At 43.4% G+C, this 18193-nt stretch overlaps 3 long non-coding RNA genes across 3 annotated transcripts; 2 read left to right on the top strand and 1 right to left on the bottom strand.

Annotated features, from left to right (window-relative positions):
- Positions 1 to 4398: 4398 nt before the first annotated feature.
- On the bottom strand, positions 4399 to 5509 carry LOC146710517 (uncharacterized). Its single transcript, XR_014919946.1, has 2 exons — positions 4678 to 5509; positions 4399 to 4574 (listed from the first exon to the last, which is right to left on the bottom strand). It is a non-coding gene; the product is annotated as an uncharacterized LOC146710517 (long non-coding RNA).
- Positions 5510 to 5882: 373 nt separating this feature from the next.
- On the top strand, positions 5883 to 9392 carry LOC146710516 (uncharacterized). The gene is made up of 3 exons (XR_014919945.1): positions 5883 to 8676; positions 8768 to 8828; positions 8939 to 9392. It is a non-coding gene; the product is annotated as an uncharacterized LOC146710516 (long non-coding RNA).
- Positions 9393 to 14430: 5038 nt separating this feature from the next.
- LOC146710515 (uncharacterized) lies at positions 14431 to 16804 on the top strand. The gene is made up of 3 exons (XR_014920256.1): positions 14431 to 14550; positions 16228 to 16357; positions 16613 to 16804. It is a non-coding gene; the product is annotated as an uncharacterized LOC146710515 (long non-coding RNA).
- Positions 16805 to 18193: the final 1389 nt, after the last annotated feature.

Here is an 18193-nt window from a genome sequence, read left to right as displayed (position 1 = left end):
TCCTGTGCGCTGTGTACATCCCTCCCTCCTCCAATGTCAACAACAGGAATGAGGCACTGAATGAACTGTACCAGCACATCAGTGAGCAGCAGACAGCCCATCCTGATGCTTTTCTCATCCTGGCTGGGGATTTCAATCATGCAGACTTAAAGTGCGTGTTTCCAAAAATACAACAACACATAGACTTTCCAACAAGGGGAAATAACACACTGGACTTTGTTTACACCACCCAGAGAGGAGCTTACAAAGCTTTTCCCCTCCCCCACCTCGGCGCCTCAGACCATATCACTGTCATGCTAATGCCTGCTTACAGACCGCTCGTTAAAGTGACCAAACCGGTTCGTAAGCGGATACAAGTGTGGCCAGAGGGGTCTTCAGAGGCTCTACAGGACTGCTTTAATACTACAGACTGGAACATGTTTAAGCAGGCTGCCACCTATAACAACACCACTGACCTCCAGGAGTACGCAGAGACTGTTACTGCCTACATCAACAAGTGTATTGAGGATGTAACAGTCACGAAAACCATAACTGTCCGGGCCAATCAAAAACCATGGATGACAGGAGAGGTCTACAGGCTGCTGAAAGCTCGGAATGTTGCCTTCAGAGATGGAGACGAGGCAAGCCTGAGGACAGCTAGGGCCAACCTTTCCCGTGGCATCAGAGAGGCTAAGAGACAGTACTCCAGGAAAATATCCCATCACTTCAAAGACAGCAGAGACTCACGGAGCCTGTGGCGGGGCATTCAGACCATCACAGATTACAAGCCCCCACCACAGACCTGTGATAGCACTATCCCCCTGCTGAACAAGCTGAACACTTTCTTTGCTCGCTTTGAAGTCCAAAACAGCACCACTGCACAGAAGACCCCACCCCCTCCTGGTGACCAGGTGATGACTCTGTCACCGGACAGCGTGAGGAGATCCCTCAGCAGGATCAATGCACGTAAAGCTCCGGGTCCTGACAACATTCCTGGTCGTGTACTGAGAGACTGTGCAGTGGAACTCACTGACGTCTTCACAGACATCTTCAACATATCACTCATCCAGGCTGTCGTCCCCACATGTTTTAAAGCCACCACAATCATTCCGGTTCCAAAAAAGTCATCTCCCTCCTGCTTTAATGACTACCGTCCTGTTGCACTTACTCCCATCCTGATGAAGTGCTTCGAACGACTAGTCATGCAGCACATCAAGACTGTCCTGCCCCCCTCCCTGGATCCCTTCCAGTTTGCGTATCGGCCCAACCGCTCAACCGATGATGCCATCTCCACTGCACTCCACTCGGCACTCACACACCTGGACAAAAATGACTCATATGTTCGAATGCTGTTCATAGATTTCAGTTCAGCATTCAACACCATAATCCCCCAACAGCTCATTCAAAAACTGGTCCAGCTGGGGCTCAACACCTCACTGTGCAACTGGCTGTTGGATTTCCTCACCGGAAGACCTCAAGCAGTACGGGTTGGCAGTAATACATCCAGCACCATCATTTTAAACACGGGGGCCCCGCAGGGATGTGTGCTGAGCCCCCTCCTCTTCACTCTGCTGACCCATGACTGCACTCCATCATACAGCTCCAACCTCTTCATCAAGTTTGCGGACGACACAACGGTGGTGGGTCTCATTAGCAACAGGGATGAGACCGACTACAGAAGTGAGGTGAGACGCCTGGCCACGTGGTGTGCTGACAACAATCTCTCTCTGAATGTGGAGAAGACGAAGGAGATTGTTGTGGACTTCAGGAGAATGCACACCCAACATGCTCCTCTGACCATTGACGGAGCGTCTGTGGAGAGAGTGAGCAGCACCAAGTTCTTGGGTGTGCACATCACAGAGGATCTCTCCTGGACGTACAACACCACAGCACTGGCCAAGAAATCACAGCAGCGTCTCTTCTTTCTCCGCAAACTAAGAAGAGCAGGAGCACCAGCCCCCATCATGTACACTTTCTAAAGAGGCACCATCGAGAGCATCCTGTCGAGCTGCATCACTGTGTGGTTTGGAGCCTGCAATGCGTCCTGTCATAGAACCCTCCAACGCATAGTGAGAGCTGCAGAGAGGATCATTGGTGTCTCTCTCCCCTCCCTCCAGGACATTTACAGCACCCGTCTCACTAAAAAAGCCCTTTGCATAGCGGCTGATCCCACGCACCCAATGCAAAGCTTCTTCAAGCTGCTGCCGTCGGGGAGGAGACTGCGGAGTCTCCAGGCCAGGACCAGCAGGCTGAAGGACAGCTTCATCCATCAGGCTGTCAGGAAGCTTAACTCCCTCCCGATTCTGCCCCCTCTCCCCTCTCTCCTCCACGGTCTCACTGAACTCTGTCACACACACACACACACACACACTCTCTGACTCACTCACTGGCCTGCACCAGTTACCAGTCACTTTGTGGAGCATTGGACTGCCATTACCTCATAAGACTTTGTTGTTACACTTTCTCTTACCGTACACTACTAAATCTCCATTTGCACTATTTGCCTATTTGCACTACTCTGCCTGGTTTACACTCAATGTCACTTACCCATTATATTGTATATTGTATAGCTTTCTTGTTATATGTAAAATTGTATTTATTTAAATTTTTACTTTTTAATTATTTTACTTGCATTTTTAATCACTTTTATATTTAAATATATTTAAATGTTCATTTGCTATTTATCTAGGGATTGAAGAGTAACGCAATTTCTATTCTCTGTATGTCCTGTACATGTGGCAGAATCGACAAATAAAGTTGACTTTTTGCACACACTTATAATCCTAGTTTAAGCTTGTGGATCATATCGGACACATCAGCAGCTCTTTGGAGACAAAGATTTGAGATTTAAGATGAGTCATAGTCTTTCTATCCATGGTAGCTTCCACTGCTGAGGCTCGGGAAACATGAAGAGGATAATTAAGAGCAAGCATCAGCTCTGTCTCATCTAACTACACAGTATTATGATCATGCACTTATGTCTCAAACTAAGACACAATGAGACAAAATGAGTTCTGTGAGTCTTTAGATTATCAGTAATTCTGGTGACAGTTTGACGCTCAGTGGAGCCATTTTTGGTTTGTGATGAGTGTTTTGTGAGCTTCTGTTTTGTGAATCGCTCTTTGTAATTTAGAAGATGGTGCAGAAATGTGCGCGCCCTTATCTGAGAGGACACGGAGAGAGTGTCGCAGACTCGAGGTGAGGAGATAAACCTCGGAGCTGGACGGCCTGCACGTTACCCATGTGCATCTTTTCAGTGACATCAAGTGAACCCATAATAAGCATTTCTATGTCTTAGACATCATGTCCATTTCTAATGAGAGATTATTTTTAAATGAGGGAAACCTGGTCTAACAACACGCTTCCAACAGAGCTAAAGGTTCACCACAGTGAGACGGTGGGACTCTGATAAGAACTGAAACACTGTGTATGAACAGCTGAGACAAAACTATATATAAACACTCATTTATTCCAGTTTAGTTTGCAATGATTTCAAAGTAATGTGGAACGATTCATGTTCATGAGCTGTTACAAACACAACTATTGATTTGTCTATATATGGTCGGACTACAAGGCTCGTGTTGAGGCTCTTGGAATAATGTGTGAATTACAGCAAGAAATGATGGTTTTCCATTTTACCAAAGTGGAATAAAATCACCACAGCAAAGAAATCATGTTATTGTCTGCAGCTAAAATATATGGTGAACATGGTTTTATAATAATGTGCAAACACAACCTCACTCTGCTCTATACGAGGAGCCAACCACAGCTGTCCGGGTCTTCATCCACCACCTCCACCATCTTTGCTCATCATCATTCACTTAATTGCTGATTGGTTTAAATCAAACTCCATTACAGGTTCAACTCCATCATATAACAGCATGTTGACTTTGGATCTGGTGTGCAGTGCCACCTTAAAAGATGAGGAAACTAAGAGATTACAAAAAAAGAAGTGGAGGAGTTAAAGAGCTGCAGCAGATTAACAGTTTCTGACAGTCATGTGTTAGAAATAGGACGATTAGATGAGCTGAGGGATCCATCTACTGCTCAGTGAAGCCTCATCAGAAACAGTCTCAGTGGAAGGATGGCTCTATTGTTAAGGAAGGACACAGGCAGAAAGACTGGCGTCTGTCACACAGGAACTGGACTGAAAATCAGCTGCACATATTCATCAGTACATGCAAACATATTATAGGTGTGGAATTCAGGACAGTACCATCAGAAGTTGATCCACTGTGCAAATGTCTGATTGGCAGTGGCTTCATTTTTCACTATGAACAAACTGCTAATGCAGCATCACAGGACGTCAGCCATGGATTGGCCTCCCCAGACCTCAACATTACTGAAACATCTTAACAGAGGATGGAAACAAAGGGAACCAACATCCAAGAAAAGACCAAGACTCCAGGCTGTGCTGAATTATAAAGGTGGACTGACCTCCAGGGTCCTTAGTATCATATAAGCTCAGTTTGTGTCTTATATACTTTCCATTTATATAACACAATATATAGAAAGGAGGGTGGTTTAAGATGTGTGTAGAGTTTTATTCATTATCTTTAGACAAACAAAGAAAGCACCATCCATTCGTCTCCAGTCTGTATGAAAAACAGGGGAAAGGTCAAATTAAAACTTTGAAATTCCTTTCACAATAAATCCATAAATAAACAAAATAAAACATAGAAAAGTCTTTAAACCCACTTTTCCATAAAGCTGTCAATAGGAAATGTTCCAGTAAACATGTCTGTGTTTCTGCTGTTTTCCTTTCATGCGTCCACAGCTGACAGGTAACCCTATTGGAGTCGCCATAGTGACGGGTGGCGTCTCAGCTTCAGCGTGTTGATGGGCACAGCCATGGTTACCACAGCTGGAGTTGGTGTACGGCGAGCTGTGAGAGGACAGAGATGGAGAACGCACATTTAACTCTTTAACAGGAGATACGTTACGACTAACAGACGACTGCTGTCTACATGATGTCTTTGCAGCCCTTATGCTACATGTTACACAACTTTTCTTCATGCCAACAAGACTGAGGTGCCACATAGTCGACACATACAGCTGATTATGATGCATGTTTTACTATTGCTATGTTCACATCATCTGCTTGGCTTTATTACTGAAAGCCTGGAGATCCTCTGACGTGTGCATGGCTGATGTGAAGTATGATTAGTCCTACATGACATCAACAGCAGAGGCAATGAAAGCTTTGTTGTTAACAGGTTGTAGGTAAAGTCAAATGTCTACTTCTACACTTGTGTTGGGTAAAGTTCTTCTCACTGCAGCAGATTTATATCTGTGCTTTCACAGGGCGTGATGTGGAGCTCAGCGCTGAGGTGCAGGTCTCCTTGGAGACGGCATCCTGGCTGAAATATTATCATGCTTCCAAAACATTTCAGCTTTTATTTTGAAAGAAACAAGACTTGAAAACGAGTCCCCTTCTTCCTCTTTGTCTTTGTTCTTCAGAGGAGTGTCACCTGGACAAACTCAGGGCTGTTCTAGAGCCTTTCTTATTATTTGACTCCATAGAAATAAAACTGAATGGAATCGAACAAAAACTCCCAAACAGCTAAAACACTTTGCTTTATTCTCTTTTTTAACAAATACGTTGAAGTCCATCCACAACAACACAGCTGAGATCTCCTTTGTAATCAAGTGTTTCCATCCTTTGTACAGATCTGCATACAAAACAATCATTTACGTCCCACAGAAGTCTAGTTACACGTAACTATACAAGAACTGGTGAATGACAGAAACATGAGACACATGATCACAGGTGATAACAAAAAGAGAAAGAATTCATGTGTTAGTGATGTTTTTCAGCCCTGATGGCTCATGTTGGAGAAACAAGCTGAGGTACGTGGAAAGTTCACACACACAAGTGGGCGTGAGCACACACACACAGAGAAACACAACTGAAGCATCTGTTTGCTGTTTCTGCTTTCATCATCTCTGCTGCTGTGTCAGGCTGGGGTCTCTCAGTGACGTGGTTGAGGTGAAGTATGACGAGTATCCCTGATTCAGTCCATCGAGACAAAGGGCAAAGAAAGCTGTTGTTAACAAACTCTATGGTGATGTGGCATTTAGCTCTGACTCTACGCTCTGCTGAATCCTTTGAACCTGCTGATCAGTAAAGCTCTACGTGCTGCAGCAGATTGACCTCATCTGTGTTCACAGGTGTGGACCTCAGCGCTGAGGTGCAGGAGACTTTCATTCAGTTCTCCCTGCAAACAGCATCCAGCCTGGAAATACTGTCATCTTTCCCAGAAACGGTGCTCTTATCTCAGAGAAGAAGTCTGATGTAAATAACTGCAATCAACAGTGATGTTCTGCACAGATCACTTTTCCATTTTGCTCTCTAGATGAGTCCCAGCTGCCTGACCTTGTGTCCAGGTGATCGTCTCACTGAGGAGCTTTTGTTCTGAAAATCTCACGTCCATCACCTGTTTCCTTTTTACTATCTCTGCTCTTTCTTTATTCACAATGCTCATAATATCACACAATTATATTCATCACCTGCATGTTTTTATCCAGCTGCTGTTAGAACCAAACAAATAAAAAGGATGAAAAGCCTGAAATCCTTTGATTTATTACATTTGAAACAAATATGAGAGCATCCCTAACAGCACAGCTGAGACCTTTGTTTTAATCAAGCCTTTGTATCGACACACTTGTAAAGATTCATATACAAAACATAATAGAATAAATCAATATAAAATACACATAATCACAAAAATGCAGCCATGTTGTGAGTTTGCATCTAAAACATGCATGTTTCCCTTTGTACAGGCAGATTTACAGCAGACAAAGCAACACGCTGATCGACTTTGACCGCTGCAAAAACAAAATACCCACCAAGTCTGAAGTCGATCAGAGGAACTGTTGACAGACTGACAGACAAACAGATGCTTGATTCATTAGTGCGATTAAATGTTCTTCTTTAGCAGCATCACTTCATGTGTTTGTGTTCCAGGAATAAAGGTCTGTTTAAACTGGACGTCTCCTCAGCATCACTCGTGCTGTCGTGGTTTCAAAGCTGTGCAGAAAGAATCTGAGGGATGATACAGAGGTGACCAAAGTTACAAACATCCAGCTGTGCTGCAAATGTTTGCAGAGCTCCAAACTCTTTGGCTTTCTGCAGAGCAAGTATGGAAGAAGCACCTGAGCTAACTTCAGTTTAGACGATATGAGGAAAAATGCTGCTTCCCAAAGTTTCCTACAAGTATCCAGTTTATATTTAGAGAAGCGAAGGCTCTTTATCCTGACAACTACTCCCTGGTGGATCCCTGTCCTGTGACAGCAGCAAAGACTGTGTATCAGTATCATCAAAGCCACTTCAATAACCAGTGTTTAAAGCTCTCTAGCAGATGGACTTCAGTGGCAGCAGCCTCTGTCTGCTGTGTACAGAAGGTTCTCTGATGAAGCACACAGCAGATGCTGCACTACAACAGCAGCAGCAGCTCAGCTTCAGTTTGCTTCGACGCCCTTTTTGACCTGTGAAACAGCAGAAAATGAAACATTTCAACACCCGTTTGTTAGCGTGAGCTATTCTGCTGTTTTTCATCATTTCACAGGTGAAATAAAATCACATTTACTTCCTGTAGGAGTGATCGTGTCCAGCCTGACTGAGACCATGTGCTCCATCCTGCACAGGTAATAAACCTCTGACATGAAGGGCTGTCAAGTAGTTTTAGACAAATGGGGGTAAAAGAGACGTTAAAAGCTTAAAGAGAAACTACATTTTCTAAGAACTGTCTGACGTTCACCTCTCACACAGTGGATACGATTCTGCCGCTGCAGGAATAATCTTTGTGCTTATGAAACTGTCCATGTGTTTGCAGAGAATGTCACATGTTCAAAGCCATCCCAGCACCTGGGGTTTGTATAAGTGCAGCTGCTGGTGGGGAGATAGTCTCACTCTTCTATATAAAGAGTCAGCAGGCAGCAGATCTTCATCTGTGATCTCCTCCATCATCACGTCTTCACTCTTCAGCAGCTATGGCTTCACTTCGTGCCCTTCTGGGAGTGGTGCTGTGCTCCTCATGGTTTCTGCTTCTGCCTCAGGCCGACTTTGATTTACAGAGTCATCCATAATATTTTTTATTTTACTGCCCATCTATTTTCATACAAATGTCTCCGTCTTATGGAAAAGGGGTGGAGCTTATCCAACGAGGACAGGCAGGGCCCCCCCAGACAGTTTAGCAGTCTATACAGGAGGCTGACCTTTGCAACATGTACTTCTATAATGACTTCACCATTTAGGTTATTTGGTTATGTTTCACCCTGGATTTTGTGTGATAATATTTATTTTGTCCACTGATTTAAAAACAACAAACTATATGAATATAAAACAGAGTGAACAACAAAACATCAGCTTTGGAAACTTTGATGTAAAATTCTGCAATTGTTTTCTCAGATATAGCATAAATCAAACTAACATACATCAGTGTGTTATTAATGTGCACACACACACACACACACACACACACACACACACACACACACACGTGTTACAATAAACAGCTCTTATGCTTCTGTATGATTCTCAGTGCTTTCCATTTGCGTGTCCACAGGTTGCTGTAAGTGGTGCTTGACTGCAGTTTGCTCTCATTTCAAGTGGTTTGCTGTCACAAAGCCAACAGGAAGTCCGGCCATGGTTGAGCCAACTGAAGATGGGTTGAAGGTGGCGTCCTCGTTTCCTCTGTGAGCGCGAGAGGACAGACAAAGCAAACACCGTTTGGACAGCATTAAAATATTTACACTGATGATTAATGTTGTGTCTTTGCACCTGTAGCGATACATGTTGGAAAATGGAGACTTTAGCCACCAAGACTGACGTGCCTGGAAACTTCCCTGTGAGTACGCCCACAAAGACAGGAAACAGTTTAACCACCGCGGTTAATCCTCCATCATCATCATCCAGTATTTTTTACATCTTTTCTTCTGCTGTTTCCCTTGTTGTCAGTCACGGGGTTTGTGACTGAAATGCGTGTGGTCGACGGGAAGCCTGACGAGTACGGCCTGAATCATTCCATCAACACCGGACGGAGTGAAACCTTTGTTGAAAACAGATTATATGGTAACGTTGCATTTAGCTTCAGTAAACTGTGAAGTTACAGCAGCAGATTTACATCACGTGGCTTCACAGGAAGTAGTCTGGACCTCAGCGCTGAGGTTCAAGCAGCTCTGCTTGCAGACGGCATCCTTCCTGAAAATGTTCTTCATCTTCCTCAAACCAGAACTTTTACATTGGTGCTGAAGTTCTATATAAAAACAGCCTGAAATACAAAGTGATGTTGTGCACTGATTACCTCACACTTTCCATGTTTCCTTCTACAGAGGAGTGTCCGCCTGAGTGTTTTGTCTGATCTGTTGTTGATCGTCTCATTGACACTGCATGCAGATCTGACACCAGGGCTGGACTGGGACAAAAAATGGTCCCGGGCATTTTGACTGGAGACCGGCCCCCCAGGTATTAAAGGAAAAACCATGAAGCCTTTGAATGAAAACAAACGCTGTTGTCACAGTGATGGACGCTGTCTTGTTGGTATACATGCATCAGTCTAATAAACTTAAACCTGCACCATCCTCCCTGTCCTGGTATTCTAAACAGGAAGTAGACTGTTGCTCGAGTTAACCTCCTGAACATCTACAACACACGGTGGAAACCTGACATTAAGACAGAGACTAGAGGTGAGACATGATCATTGCTGATTACTGATGACAGATTTAGATATGTTTTCATAAACCTTTCATTTGCCACATCAATAAACAGCACGGCAGGGCAAAATATGTTTTCTAACATGGCAACCTTTAAAAAGTGAAAGGAGACAGAAAGACAGCTGAGAAAGAATCAAACGGACTTTTTGATGCATTTTACACACAGTACTGGTGCAGAATCTAGAAAATGTGGGAAACACTGGCATCATATGCAGTACTTACTTCTGAAGAAATTATGATGGGACCCTAAAAAATGACTATGTACAATAATGGATTTCTATACATTTTACATCAGATGAAAACGTTTGTTGTAAGATTCAGATAATTATTTATTAAAAGCTCGACATTTTAAATGAGAACAAGAAAGAAAAGTATTTCTTTGTGCCCCCCTCTCCCTGTTAATGCCCTACCTGCCCCCCTGGCAACACTTTGCTAGACCCGCCCCTGCACAGTTACCAGCTGTCAGCTACACAAAAAGGATCCTGGTGTTATTTGTCTCTCAGAAACAGTTCATAACTTCAACTCATTTTGGTTTTGTCATGTTTTGTTCTTTACATTGTCTTTCTTCTATATAATTGTTAAACATTTAATAAATATGTCTACAAAAAGATTTTAAAAATCAGACATTTCACACAGACACCCAAATGATTTCTGACTGATGAAGGGGGCTGAAGGTGCCCTGCTCTTGCCCAGCTTCTGCTGCTCTCTCCCTGCTCACTGTCAGCAGCTGGCAGCCTCGGTCCTGCCTGAGACTCTTCATCTATCAGTGCCAAAGAATATGGGAAATAGCAACGCACAACATGCACATTACAAAACAAGCACATGAATCAGCATTACATTCATTAGTGAAGTGCTGACGTTCGTTCCTAAACTTTGGGCCTTAATTAACATCACTGTGAACTAATGTTTGCTTTGCTTCTTAACCAGTGAAGCAGCGAGGGGCTTTCTGAGGTTCCTGCTCGTAAATGCCCAAAATGAGTCGAGTATTTCTGCAACTACAAACTCTGCTTTCATCAGAGGTGTAAATATTACAGCACTGTGTCAGAGTCACTGAGGCTGGAACACAGAAAAAGGAAGTAGATGTATTTATTTTTAGACTTTATTGCCTGGAACCACTTTAAAAATACGCTTTGGGTCACAATTAACTGCAGAAAACCAGGAATCCACATATGAACATTATCTGTGCAGAGATTTATGCTTCTGAAGGTAAACAGTGAAAACTTGCAGCACTAAATGCACAGATAGCCAGGCGTTTCACATTTTGGGACCATCTGCCAGTTTTCATTTCTTAGGTATTGAAGAGCAGAAATGATTGAATTTTATTTACATGCTTAAAAATGTTTGCTTTTGAATATTATTTGAAGAATTACCCACACACTCAGGCACTGTGGGCCTGTTTCCCTTTGCACAACCGAGTGTTGGAAACGGGCCTTTTCTCTTTAAACTCTGAGGGGCTGTAACTTTGGCTTCTATTGGCAGATTTGCATGATTGACCCTCTTTTTAAAATAGTTTTAGCCAAGAGAATCAAGCTAACATCACTGTTTTTACGTCAGCTCACGTCACACGAGCTGTTTCAAGAAAAGTCCTCCTGTCACACAGCAATGCCTACATCAATCACACCACTCTGCTTAAATAATAATAATAATGTTTAGTGAAGCAGGTGAAGCAAAGGGCTGCTTTTAATAGGCTGGGAGACCCAGGTGTGCTGCTTTAGCTGCTGAGCCTCTCATGCTAGCCTCCATCTATAAGCTGGGATCACAGGAGCACTGCAGTCCTGACTAGATCAAGGATTGTTATTCATGCAGGTGACAAAAGTTTACATTCACAGAGTCATAGGATTGAGCCTGGTTTGAAAAGCAGCTGTTTAATGCAGCTGCTTAGAGTTCACACACAGTAGAAGAATCAGACTTGAGTCACATTTCAAACACTGGAAAAATACTCAGCAAGTAACAATGAAAACAGCACAGACTCAGTATATCCTGTTCAGTCCTGTGTTTGATATGAATGTGCTGTTCAGAGAGGATCTCGTGTCCTCTTTTACAAAGCCTTTGTTTCATGATGTTTGTGTATAAATGAATGTAGGTGTGTTTCTAAGTGTGAAGGAGCCCTGGGAGAAAAGACTGAAGCTTGTGCCAAAGAACAAACAGGAAAGAAAGATCAGCATTAATGAAGACGAGCACAGAAGGAGCCCAAGCACGTGTTGCTTTTTCAGATTTCTCTAAAAGTGTGTGTTCATTTGTTCCATCCTTCACAACAAACAACAGCTGACAGACACACATGCACTCTGTGTCACTTCACAGGGGCTGATGAAAGTGGACACAGTAAAGGGAGAGCTGGACCTGCTCTACACATCCTGCACTCTGTTAACAGACTTTATTCTGCAGCATCAACAGATAAAAATATATGAAGATATAGAAACGTTTAACATTGTGACTGTTCACATTAGTGAAGCTGTTACTTTGCTGCCAGGTGGGAAAAGAAGCCTAAAGCTGAGTCTGATTAAACATCTGCTGCACCAGAGAGTTTCATGGCCCTGCTTTATCCTGTGCTTGCTGACCACCTCGTCCTGAAACCTCTTCATCATCCTCACAGTTGTGTGAAGAAAGAGGGAAGCAGGTGGAAACCATCTGTGCTGCTGTGTTCACTTGTGTGTGTGCGTCTATGGTCATATCTAATGTGTACCTACAGACAAACACAAACACCTGGCATTGCACAAGAGTCTCTATGGAGCAACCTGCAGATGTCAGAGATGTGATTAGAGGGTAAAGTGGACTAGTGAGAGCATCTATGTTGTTGTTGTCTGCTGGGGGACAGCATCAGCTCCAGAGATGCATCAGGATCAGCAAACTAATCTGCAAGGCTGCAAGTGTCACTGAAGGAGTTTGAGTCAGTGAGGGACTCAAACTCACACAGCTGGTCAAGAAGGCTCAGCAGCTGCTGTATTTCCTGAGGAGGCTGAGGAAATTTGGTATGTTGGCCAAGATCCTCAGCAGGTTCTACAGCTGCACTGTGGAGAGCAGCCTGACAGCTGCATCACTGCATGGTACGGCAGCACTACTGCAAACCGCAAACGCCTGCAGAGAGTGATAACAACTGTGGAGAAGATCATCAGGACCCCGCTGCCCTCTCTGCAGAGCAGCTACCATCACAGAGTCCAGAGGAGAGACACACCTCTGCCCTCGAGACGAAGGTTCAGAAGTGTGAAATGTAGAACATCCAGACTCAACAACTCCATCTTCCCCACTGCTATCAGACTCCTGAACAGCTGACCGACCTCAAACTGCAGTTTGCACATCAGGTCACTTTGCACACTAAGTTCATTTTGCACAATAAACTCCATGTACATCCATGTACATCGACATCTGCAGACCACACGTGTCTTCAGTTACTTATTTGTACTTATTTGCAGTTATTTATCTTTTTATTTTATTTTTTTAAGTTATTTTTTATCCTTATTTTATCTTTTTATTTATTCTTATCTTGTTCTTTTAACCATTATCTAACTTGGCATTGTCCACGGTGTGTTTAGATTCAGTTTAAATTCAGGGACACGGAGCCCCTGTTGATCCTCTACCTAATCACACGAGCCACGGTGTGAGAACGGGTGTGGGTCTCAATCAGCCAAGGTTTTGGGTGAACCCATTGTGAGATCTAGCCCCACCCCATCATGTGATTTCCTGTGATCAAATGTCCCAGGATGTAAGTGGGCGTTAAGACGTCCATGTCCCTCTTCAAGCAACTTAAAGAAGTCCAGACGCTTTTCTTTCCAAGCTCCTTCGACAACATCATTCATAGAACAACTTCCAGCTTCTTTTGCTCGGCTACAGTTTGGATGGATTTGCAGATGCAACAAGACTAAAATGGTTAGGGTCAGGAGGTCAAAGGTCAGAGCTCCTGTGGGTCTGAGGGCGGCCTCACGCTGGAGAAGGATGAAGGAGTCTGACCTGAGCCAGTGTTTGACATGAACACATCAGCACTGCTGTCAGTGAGCCTAACGACAGCCGTTAGCATCATTTCAGTGTTTCAGTCATAAAAACACTTCCTGTCACTGTGGTGGTTACAGTGACATCATGCAGTTTGTGCTTTGACCTCCAGAGGGCGACAAATCAGCACAGACAGAGAGCTCCATTCAAACTTTGCTGCCATCAGGAATAATTCTTCAAATATAATCATCAGTGTTTGAGCAGTTATGATATCAGGGACAATCTAGACATGTGTGACAATACTGAACATGTCACATGACACACCTCAAACATCATGTGATCCACTCTCAGTCTGCACTTTCATTCATGACTTCAACAGGTTGAAACGAGCTTTGAAGAAACATTCAGTGAAATAAATCTTTCATGGATTCATGTGAGCAGCAGATGAACTTTGTACCAACAACATCTTCAATAACAGAGTCTGAATGAAGCTCAGGTGTTGATGCTGCTCCCTGATTGGACGCTTGCTTTCAGCTCTGCTCTCAGTCTTTACTGCACAGGTGAAGGTAGAAAGTGTGACTGGATCTATAGACTGGAAACAGAGAAACATGCTGAACATTTGAAGCTTTGCAGCAGAAATGTTCATGTTACAAATACAGCAGAGCTGATCTGGGATCAGTGTGTTCACACCTGCAGCTACAACAAGGTTTCATGTCTCCACACGTCAGCATGTGAACTTTACTCTGACTCAGTCTGAGCAGTCAGACGGCATATTTTTAAAGTTAACACATCAGCACACACAGAGCTGAGCCCCTCCCACCTGTGCTGAGTTTCAGGTGGAGCCCCGCCTCCTTCCAGGAAGCAGCTCACCTGTGTGTCCGTGTTTAGTGTCCAGGTGTGGAGTGGAGCTTGTTGTTGGTGTGTGAAGAAACTGTAAGTTTGCTTTGTTTCCTCCTTTAACAGTTTGTCTTTAGGAACTTTACTGTTTGTTCAGCTCGTGTTTGATTTCTTCACACAACAAACTGTGTGTGTTTGTATTTCCGGTCTCTCCATTAAAGTCAGTGTGTAATGTTTCCTGGCTAACATCAGCTGTGTGCAGCTTAGTTCAGCACAAATCTGCCGCTCCATAGTTCACGGTAACGGACTCACAGCTGGACCAACGAGGCCGAGTGTGTCCGCCACTCTGAGCTACGTTCGTGTTTGTGTACTTGTAGTTTGTACTTTGAGTTCACTCAGAGCCCACAGAGGACGCAGCGTACGTGATGACGTCACAGCCCTTTACCTCCTTTACTGTCACTGTGATTAATATTTACACACGAGACACCTGCAGAGCTCTGACGCTAAGCTAGCACACAGCATGCTAACACTAAGCTAAAGCTAGGCTAGCCAAGAACCCAGAGTGAGGTTAAAGCTGAGTAAACACTGACCCCAGACCAGCACCGTGATAAAGTGAGCTGCTGCTGCTGAACTTGAACAGGTAACAAAGTGATGAGCAGTCAGGCTGCAGGTTTCTACCTGTTCATGTTTCTACAGTAGAATCACTTTGAAGTGTCTTTGTGCTGTTTCATCTTTGATTTGTGTTCATAAACACTCAGAGAAACATCACGTGACCTCATCAGGATCTGTGTTGGTGTGTGGGGCTGTACCTCAGCTTTATGTTGTTACATGCTCATTTGTTCATTTCACACAGTAACATCAAAGTAATGTTATGAGGAGTAATGAAGTAACGTACTCCATTACTTTTAATCAAAGTGTTCTGTGTAATATGTGTAATAATGACTGTTTTGAGTAATGACCAACACTGATCACAACAAAGAGGAAATGCCTCCAACATGCACAAACATTTGAGCCACAACATGCAGTTAATGTGCACAAATGTCTTTGATATGCTGCTCAGTGATGGTGGTGACTGTCAGAGCAGAGCTACTGAGAATCAATAAGTAATATCAATGATGGGATCAGAATCACTAAATTCTTCTCATCCCTGTCAGTATCATACATGTGCTGTATAATGTGATAAATGTAGAGGTGCTGGCTGTTCTCTCACTCTGCTGTTTAGCTGTAAAGGACGCCTCCCTGCCTTTGTCTCATTCATGACCTTTAATAGTCTCTTCTAACATGCAGAGATCTGTATGATCTGTTTCATAGAGTCTAACCAGCCTGTACAGGTAACAACAACAGTCACTGCATCACTGACACACAAACGTCATCTCTGTCAATAACAACATTCATACATGGAATAAAAACACATCAGTGGATCATTGCTGGAGCTGATGTTTGTGCTCCTGGTGCAAAGGCTCTCAGTTTCCTCCTTGAAATAACATCAGTGGTGGGTCAGCGACATGCTTTCTTTCCCTCTCAGGTTTAAATATCTGGGACTCTCCACCGTTTGGTTTTAGAGCTGAAGAAGCTTCTCAGATGAAACGTCTTCCAGAAACTTAAAGACGTCTCTTTTCTCTCCAAGCTCCTTAGATCACATGACCTGGATGACTGAACCTACAGACATATTGACCTGGTTTCATGGTCACATGACAGGTCAGAGGTCAGCGACTGTAACTCAGTTCCTCCTGTTAATGTGAACTCACTGAGTGTTTGTGGTTTACCTCTCAGACTGACTGAAGACGATGATGGAGGAAGAGGAGGACAGAGCAGAGTCTGCAGGGTCCAGCTGTCCGTCTGTGAGGAGTGACCGGTCCAAAGGTCATAATCCAGAGTTCAGTGGTGAACCTGGAGCAACGAGGTCAGAGAGCTGAACTCACTGAGTAACAGAAATAATTCTGCACTGACATTATAATCAGTGTTGACTCTGGTTGATTGTCTGACTGTGTTTGTGAGCTGAGAGGAAATGAAAATGAGTTTGTAACAAAAATCAGTTTTGTCCAGTTTTCCTGTAAAAAGCTGAACTCTAATCTAAGAGGATGTTACTGACAGGAAACAGCTGCATTATCTGCAGTCTGTGTGATCACAGCTGCTTCAATCATGTTTGTGTCTGCAGAGGTCAGAGGTCACAGTCTGCAGGGTCCAGCTGTCCGTCTGTGAGGAGTGACCGGTCCAAAGGCAACGTTCCAGACTTCAGTGGTGAACCTGGAGCAACGAGGTCAGAGAGCTGTGATGACTCCTTTACATGTTTGTGTTTCCTGGATAAATATGACCTGAAACATCCTCAGATTGTTACAAAGATTCATTAAAAAGAAAACAATGAAAGAGAAAAGATCCAAATGTTCGACTTGGTCATTTGCTGTTTGAGGACAGTGATGCTCATATCTGTGGGGAAAGTGTGACCTGAGTGGGTTCATGTTTGTCTTTAAAGAACAGAGCTGCTCTGATTCTCTTTGTGTCTGATCTGTTAAACAGTCTGAGAGGTCACACAGAGACCCAGCAGCTAAAGCCTGGATCATACTGGCTGCTGTTACTCCATCAGGACAACACTGAACCACAGTGGTGTGGATGTAGTGGATAAATCCCACCATACTGATGCTCAGAGTTAACCACAGGGAACAAAACCAGATGTTACCTTCAGATTGTGACCTTTGGAGTGGACGATGCAGATTTCAATAGAGAATAAATGTTGTTGTTTTTCAGCTGTGAAGAAAGAATCTAATTTTCTGAACTTAAGAATTTATGATGCTGGAAACAACATGGAGACTATAACACAACATTTCCACTGTGTTCATAGAATGAATGTAAAACTGTCAGACATTCATTAAATATGCAAAATGTCTACAGAAGCATCAGAGGGTCAGACGTGAAGCACTTGTTGTGCCCTTAAACAGGGGAAATAGTGAGGAGAGGTGAAAGAACGGCACAGACACGCAGCTCTCACTCTCACTCGTCTGTATTGAGTTTCAGAAGCAATACAACCAAAACAATATTCTTATGGATGCACTCAGTCTCAGGACAACTGTATCCAAACTAAGTCACTATTGTTCGCTGCATTAGCTGATGAGAATACTTTAGATAACATGAACTGTAGCATTAGACAAAAACATCTTTTTAACTCGCACATGTTAGCTGACACAGTCACTAACTTTCCACAGCAATGAAATAATACTTTAAGTACTGCATGTCTTTCAGTAGTTAACTTATACAGATAGTAACAGAAAAATCTTCACACAATATGGCGGAGCAATAGCGAAAACTAGCATACGCAGCAACAGAGATTAACTGGAACTTCTCAGCAAAATAGTCTGCAATTCACATCTTTCACTACAATGAACAATGATAACAATGTAATAATCAACAGTAACACACATTTATACAGATTTGTGCATGACAGTTACCTTAAACAGGGGAAATAGTGAGGAGAGGTGAAAGAACGGCACAGACACGCAGCTCTCACTCTCACTCGTCTGTATTGAGTGAAGGAGGAAGCGCGCGAACCCACCTACTGGAGCCCTGAGGCATTAACAATGGATCGACGCACAATCAACCCAGGCAAAACTTTCACTACTTATCTCCCTCTATATTCCCACTGCATTTCTATTCGAAAACAGTCAAAGCAACAAATAAAACATTAATAAGGGCATGACATGAAATGTAAGGAACAGAGATGTACAACTTGAAAACTAATCAAATT

Source organism: Copadichromis virginalis, linkage group LG4 (genome assembly GCF_057382275.1).
Source record: "Copadichromis virginalis isolate Kocher_CV1m ecotype Utaka linkage group LG4, C_Virginalis_male_GT1.1, whole genome shotgun sequence".
NCBI classification, from domain to species: domain Eukaryota; kingdom Metazoa; phylum Chordata; class Actinopteri; order Cichliformes; family Cichlidae; genus Copadichromis; species Copadichromis virginalis.
This window is presented reverse-complemented; position numbering and strand designations above follow the sequence as displayed.